Source organism: Pinus tabuliformis, chromosome 5_1 (assembly GCF_031772625.1).
Source record: "Pinus tabuliformis cultivar Carrire ecotype Pingquan chromosome 5_1, CPIR1, whole genome shotgun sequence".
NCBI classification, from domain to species: Eukaryota; Viridiplantae; Streptophyta; class Pinopsida; order Pinales; family Pinaceae; genus Pinus; species Pinus tabuliformis.
Genome location: NC_142305.1, coordinates 650,903,233 through 650,911,257, shown reverse-complemented (window position 1 = coordinate 650,911,257; position 8,025 = coordinate 650,903,233).

Here is an 8,025-nt window from a genome sequence, read left to right as displayed (position 1 = left end):
GCTGCTCCAAACAGGTCATCGTGGAATTTTCGCTATAACTTTTTTTTCCGTGATGTTTCAGAAGTCGCAAAAAAAACCCATTTGAGAAGAAATCACGCTGAACCTTGGGTCCAAATTTCAGAGCTTTTCGCGTGATATTTGCAGAGATATGATATGAGGAATTTGGTCTTTTTGCAGACTCCTGAATTACATTCAAAACAGGTGACCTGGGGAAAATCATCATAACTTTCTCTCTGGGGATTGGATTGAAATTTCGTAAGAAGTTACAGAAAGAGGACGGACTGTAGTTTCTTCTGTGCATTTTTCAGATCCAAAGGTTGAAACAATGACTCGTGGCACGTCGTACAAGTTCGCTCTACTGAACTAGTCTAGAAGCAAGTCACTGTGGGAGATTTCACATAACTCTTCCTTGGAGAATCCAATTTGGGTCAGACTTGTGGCATTGGGAAGAGGACGCAGAAGGCTACTACAGATCACAATTTTAGAACTGGGTGATCCGAAATTACAGAGATACATCAGATTCAATATCAGGCTTCTATAAAGTGAAAAAAGGTGTGTAGGTTTTTTTAAAATTTTTGCGTAAGCTTGGTTTAACGGAATTCAAAGGGCATAGTAAAGCATTATTATCAATAACTGATGCCCCAAGGAAAGAAAATGCAAACGCATAGTAAGGAACCTGAAAGCTCTAGCATGACTCATGAAGAAGAGGAAGAAATGCTACATGATATATCAAAATTACAAGAACAAGTGCAACAAATGTCACGCTCACAAAAGCTAACAGAAGCTAAGATAAATGGCATGGAATCTAAGATAAATGGCGTGGAATCTAAGATAAAGGGCATGGAAGCTAAGATGGATGATTCGAAGACAGATTTGAAGAGAGACATGACAGATTTGAAGACAGACATGGCAGATTTGAAGACAGATTTGACAAATTTTCTACAAGAAATACTTACTAATGGTGAAAAGGTTGTAAAGGAAACTCATGATGTGAACAAAATTAATGTTAATCATGATTCCATAGACTCTAATGTTGGATCGAAGACCCACCATATTCCAAAAATCGATATGAGGAAGTTTTATGGCAAGGATCCCGCCACATGGATATTACAGATGGAGCAGTTCTTCGATCTCAATAATGTGCAAAACACACAAAAGGTACGTATGGCAACTGTATATTTGGAACCAAATCAGTTTGTATGGTATCAATGGCTTTGCTCTCGTAAAAAATTTATCACTTGGGCAATTTTTACGGAAGAATTGATAGCACATTATGAAGATACAAAAAGCAACACTTTCTTTAGCCAATTGATAAGTTTCAAACAAAAAGGTTCAGTAATGGAGCACATTGAGGAGTTCCAAAAATTGAACATAAGGGTAAAAGATATTCCAGAGGAGCATAGGATTGATGTGTTCATAGGGTCTTTAAAGGATAATATCCAACATGATGTTTGCCTTTGGGAACCTGATTCATTAGAGAAGGCATTCAGGTTAGCAAGAAAAATGGAAAGCAAAATTATGGCAACCAGGAAGCATACCACTCACAACTATAAAGACGGAAGTGTTGTTGCCCCTATTCTTCCACAACATATAAGGTTGACACCACAACAATTGGAAGAAAAAAGAGCAAAAGGGCTTTGTTACAGTTGTGATAGCAAATACACTAAAGGTCATAAGTGTGCTGAGAAGAAATTATTCTACATAGATTGTGAAGAGGAAGAAGAAAAGGAGCAAGAAAGGTCAAAAGAAGAAGATATAATCCAGGAACAAAGCCTAGATGAAGAACAAATAAATCCGACCATATCTTGTAATGCATTGGCGGGAATTACCACTCCTCAAACCATCAAGATAGAAGGAAAAATCAAGAAGAAAAAGGTAATAGTGTTGATTGATTCAGGAAGCACCCACAATTTTATTCATTGTAGGGTAGCAAAAGAATTGAATTGCTTCCTATATCCAGCACCAGAGTGTCAAGTGATGATTGCAAATGGAGGAACAATAAATTGCTCTGGAAGGTGCCATAATATCAAGCTATCCATGGGAGAATATGTATTGACTAGCCCAATGCTTTCCATTCCAATGGGAGGTGCTGATGTTGTACTAGGAGTCCAATGGCTACAATCCTTGGGTACAATAGCTTTTAATTTTCAAGAACTTTTCATCAAATTTTCTACAGAAGGAAAGGAAGTTGAATTAAGGGGTATTGCAGGGAAACCAGGAAAGATAATCAGCTCTAATGGTATGACAAAGCTTCTAAAAAAGGAGCAAAGAGGTGTAATTGCACAATTATGTTCGCTAGATGTTTCCACATTGGAATCATCTATTTCTCCAGATCTCCAAAAAGTCCTGGACAATCATTCCAAGGTATTTGAGACTCCCAAAGGTCTCCCACCTATGCGTGATCATGATCATGCTATTCATTTGATTCCAGGAAGTGTTCCTCCAAACATCAGGCCGTACAGATATCCCTATGTCCAAAAAAGTGAAATTGAACGTATGGTTGCAGAAATGCTAGAGGCTGGTATAATTCAACCAAGTCAAAGTTCTTTCTCTGCTCCAGTAGTATTGGTGCACAAGAAGGATGGATCATGGCGCATGTGTCCGGATTATAGGGAGCTCAACAAGCTCACTATTAAAGATAAGTTCCCCATTCCTGTCATTGATGAATTACTGGATGAATTGCATGGATCAATTTACTTCACCAAGTTGGATCTTCATTCGGGATATCATCAAATCAGAATGAAGATTGAAGACATTCCGAAAATGGCATTTAGAACTCATGAGGGTCATTATGAATTTTTGGTCATGCCTTTTGGCCTTACCAATGCACCTTCAACATTTCAAGGTTTGATGAATTCAATTTTCAAACCATTCCTTAGAAAATTTGTGTTAGTATTTTTTGATGATATACTAATCTACCACAAATCTTGGAAGGATCATGTTGAACATGTTGACAAGGTGCTACAACTATTGGAGGAGAAACAATTATATGCAAAAAGATCCAAATGTTTCTTTGGAGTCCAGGAGGTGGAATATTTGGGTCATATTGTATCTCATGAAGGAGTTAAGGTAGACCCTAGCAAAATTAAAGCCATTAAGGAATGGAAAATCCCCACATCCATAAAGCATCTGCGAGGATTTCTTGGGTTGACAGGGTATTATCGCAAGTTTGTTAAGAATTATGGGAGAATAGCAGCACCTCTAACAACATTATTGAAGAAAGATGCATTTTCATGGACTCCGGAAGCAACAAAGGCCTTTGAACATCTTAAAGAGGCAATGTGCCAAGCACCGGTCTTAGCTACACCGGACTTCACAAAAACCTTTATTGTGGAATGTGATGCTTCAGGAAATGGAATTGGTGCTATTCTAATGCAAGATGAAAGACCCATTGCTTTTGAAAGTCGTCCAATCAAGGGAAAGTTTTTAAGCAAAGCTATTTATGAGAAGGAAATGTTGGCAATACTCCATGCACTTAAGAAATGGCGAACCTACCTAATGGGAAGACACTTCAAGGTAAAAACGGATCATGATAGCCTTAAATACTTTTTAGAACAAAGATTATCCTCTGAAGAGCAACAAAAGTGGGTCACAAAGATGTTGGGTTATGACTTTGAAATCATCTACAAAAAAGGGAAGCAAAATGTGGTGGCAGATGCACTCTCAAGAAAGGATGAGGATGTGGAAGCATTGTTGTGCGCCATTTCTATTATCCAACCAGATTGGATAAACGAAGCAAGGGAGGAATGGAAGAATGATGAAGTGTGGGCACTTATTCGAAAGCTACAACAAGATTCCAGTACGTCTGATACATTTAGCTGGAAAAATGATTTGTTATGGTACAAAGATCGCTTATACCTCTGTAAGAATTCCCAGCTAAAACAAAAGATTCTTATGGAATTGCACACTTCTCCCTTAGGAGGGCACTCAGGATTTTTAAAAACTTACCATAGGGTTAAGAAGGAATTTTTTTGGGATGGCCTTAAATCAGATATTCAAAAGTTTGTGGCGGAATGTTTGGTTTGCCAACAAAATAAAGTTGAAACAATTAAGACACCGGGTCTATTACAACCTTTATCCATTCCAAGCCAACGTTGGGAGGAGGTTTCAATGGATTTTATCACAGGTTTACCCAAGTCTGAGGGAAAGAGTGTCATCATGGTGGTAGTTGACAGACTTACCAAGTATGCACACTTTTGTGCATTATCACATCCATTTAAAGCCAATACAGTTTCTACTGCATTTATGGAAACAATTCAAAAGCTACATGGAAACCCAAAGATTATTGTAAGTGACAGAGATCCCATTTTCACTGGAAATTTTTGGACAGAATTATTTTCTTGTCTTGGTACTCAGTTAGCTCATAGCTCATCTTATCATCCTCAATCTGATGGGCAAACTGAAATAGTAAACAAATGTTTGGAAGGATATCTTCGTTGCTTTGTATCTGATAAACAGACACAATGGGTCAAATGGTTGCCTCTGGCTGAATGGTGGTATAACACTTCCTTCCATACAGCAACAAAATGACCCCATTTATGGCACTTTATGGGTATCAACCACCATCCATCACATCATATTTAAGAGAAAATTCTAAGGTTCAGGCAGTGGAACATCACATCGAACATCAACAACAAGTCCTCCAACTCTTAAAGGATAACCTCGTGTTGGCACAAAATAGAATGAAACAACAGGCAAATCAACATCGCAGTGAAAGAAGTTTTGATGTAGGTGATTGGGTATTCCTACGGCTACAACCATATAAGCAAATGTCCCTAAAGCAAGCTAAGAAGGATAATAAATTATCACCAAAGTATTATGGTCCGTACAAGGTGTTGCAAAATATTGGTACTATGGCATACAAATTGGAGCTTCCTGCAACTTCTCGATTGCACCCAGTTTTCCATGTTTCATGTTTAAAGAAGGTTATAAGCGACAAGCTCCCAGTTCAAACAATATTGCCAGAACTTGACGAGGAAGGAAAAATTATATTGGAACCGGAAGCAGTCACAGAAACAAGAACTCGACAACTACGAAATCGATCAATTTCAGAGTATCTTATCAAGTGGAAGAACTTATCCACTAAAGATTCCACATGGGAGGATGAGAATTTTATGCAGAAGTATCCAAACTACTCAAGCGTTGAGGACAACACTTTTTTGAAGGAGAGGGGCATGTTGGGTCCCTATAATACTAGTGATTACCCCATTACTATTGTAGTTATACCCCTTATTTATATTGTTGTGCCCCTATTACCCCCATGTTGTTATTTTTGTGCCCCATAGAATCCTTCTATTGTTATTTTTGTGGCTTTATATTATTATTGTTAGGTCGGTTGGATTATATTGTGACTCCTTAGACTCCTATATATAGAAAGGAGGTTTTGTCATTTGAATCATCCAAGAATTTTTCATTTATGTAATGTAAAGGAGGTTGCCCCTCGAAGAGGCTGAATTCTAAGGCGTTGATCTATCTTTTCTTGAGTTGGTTTCATAACAAAATATACTCAATTGGAAGTCCCGAAGAAGGAGTTTGTAGCAAAATAAGAACAACACTTGAAAACAATTTCAGAAAATAAGACTACTATTGATCAGACACTCTCTACCCCTCAAACATTAGATGTGGAAAGCCTGAAGTTCTCGCAATTAAAAAATTCACAATTGGAACAAGAACTCAATGAAGCAAAGAGCGAAAAACAATGGGTTGAAAATAGGGAAGCAACATAATTGTAGTGCAAAAACACCATGATGGAGTAGATACAAAATACACTTAAGGATAAGAAAAATGAAGTTTAGTCCTTACAACAGGTGATTAAAGTAACTGCTATTGGGAGGGAAGTTATTATACATGCAACGAAAGAGATATGGAGATAAATAAAATAGCAAATATCAACATTACAATCTTAAATTATGAGAAAGGAATAATTAAAAGTGTTAATCTTGAAGTGAAGTGTACTTCCTCCGTGCTTGAAGAAAGATTGAAAGATATAGATCAACTCATTGATTTTATTAACACCCTTGAGGATGATACCTTGGCTCAAATGAACCTTCCTAAGAGGTACGAGTGCATATTCTCCTTATACATGATCAAAGAAAAGTGTAACTCCATGAAACTCATGAAGGAAGAGTTTGAGAGAGTTACTAAAGAAATTGAAAGTTTTAGAAATGACTAGAAATATTTGGGCAGGTTTAGAGTTCCTTTCTTTTGGGGAAGGATAATTGGTTGATATTGAACGAATAATTTCGTGACAAATTGAAGGCTACTAAGCAAGATCTTGGTTTTTTTCGATACACAGTGAAGAGGTTGTTTTACCCCATATGGTTATCAATGCTTTATGTAGGGAATTTACTATATGGATGGGATAAACAAGTTAATAGAAAACATCCCTTTGGATTGCTACCAGATCAGGTCCAATATAATAGTGGTAATAAAAAAACACAAAAAATTACCTTGATTAGCATTATCTGATTAAGATAAAATCATAAAGGTCAAGAAGCAGGTGAGCCGAAATGTTATCCTAGAACAAGTTTCTTCCAGCTCTCAGGTAGTTCAACTAATCCAGCCGATTAAAATAGGTAAAAATCAACAAGAGGATTGGGATGAAGTGGCATTGGTTGCACCTCATATACCTATGGCAATAATGCGTGGATCCCAAGGACAATCCCCTGGTGCCATGTCAAAAAGGGCCAAAGTTTCCAAGTCACGAAGGCGTTCATGAAAGTTTATTTACTTTTAATTTAAGTTATTTTACTTTGAATGTTGATTTACTTAAAGATAGTTATTATGACAATTATTTTTGAAAACTCTATTTAATACTTTATTTCTCGTCAAGAGGGGGTTGTTTACAGAAAAACCGTTTTTTTTTTTTTTTCTTAAATTAATTAATTAATTAATTAATTTTTATTTATTTATTTATCTTTTTATTTTTTATTTATTTATTTTTATGGATCGGAACGTACTTAATACACAAATCTACTGTTGATAGAATGATATAACTCTTACATCTTTGATAAATTCCCTTTTGATATGTGTCTTTGTTTACATTAGTTTAAAATGTGCTGAATGCTAGACTTATTTTGACATTCTGTGGCATCTGTTTTATTCAGTTGCTTGGTCTTTTGGTATTTATTATCGAATCATGTTATTAAAATACTGAGCATTTGATCGAAGGTTTATGTTTCACGAGATTTCCATCGGGGCCGAGAAGTGATCTCTTACTCGATACACTTTGAAACTGTTGCATTTTGTTTTCTTTATAGTGTGCATGATAATTTTGTGTTTATGACATAAATGGATCTTAAATTAATTATGGTATCGTGCTGATTCTTACAATTGAATTGTCCTGATATTTATTATTAGTTCGTTAGCTATTGTGGGATTAGCCTGAGAAAGAAAGAATAGTTGTACGTGTTGCATCGTTTTTCATTTTATCATTAAGTTAACGTTTTTGTCTTCAATATATATATATATATATATATATATTTATGTTATCTTTCTTTTACTTTTTCTTATTTCTTTTATTGTTGTATTTTTGGTATTCATTTTTGATGTGTGAGGTATATCATTCATCAACTAATAATTGATTTGAACTTCTTCTATCTAAGCTCTATTATTACCACAACATCTTGTTTGATCAATAGTTGGTCTTATTTTATTTTCATATTAAAAATCATATAATTGTAGCTAGGGAATACCCCCTGTGGTGTATATTAGTTCGCCAGCTATTGTGGGATTAGCCTGAGAAAGAAAGAATAGGTGTATGTGTTGCATCGTTTTTCATTTTATCATTAGGTTAAAGTTTGTGTCTTATATATATATATATGTTATCTTTCTTTTACTTTTTCTTATTTCTTTTATCGTTGTATTTTTGGTATTCATCTTTGATGTGTGAGGTATATCGTTCATCAACTAATAATTGATTTGAACTTCTTCTATCTAAGCCATATTATTACCACAACATCTCATTTGATCAATAGTTGGTCTTATTTTATTTTCATATTAAAAATAATATAATTGTAGCTAGGG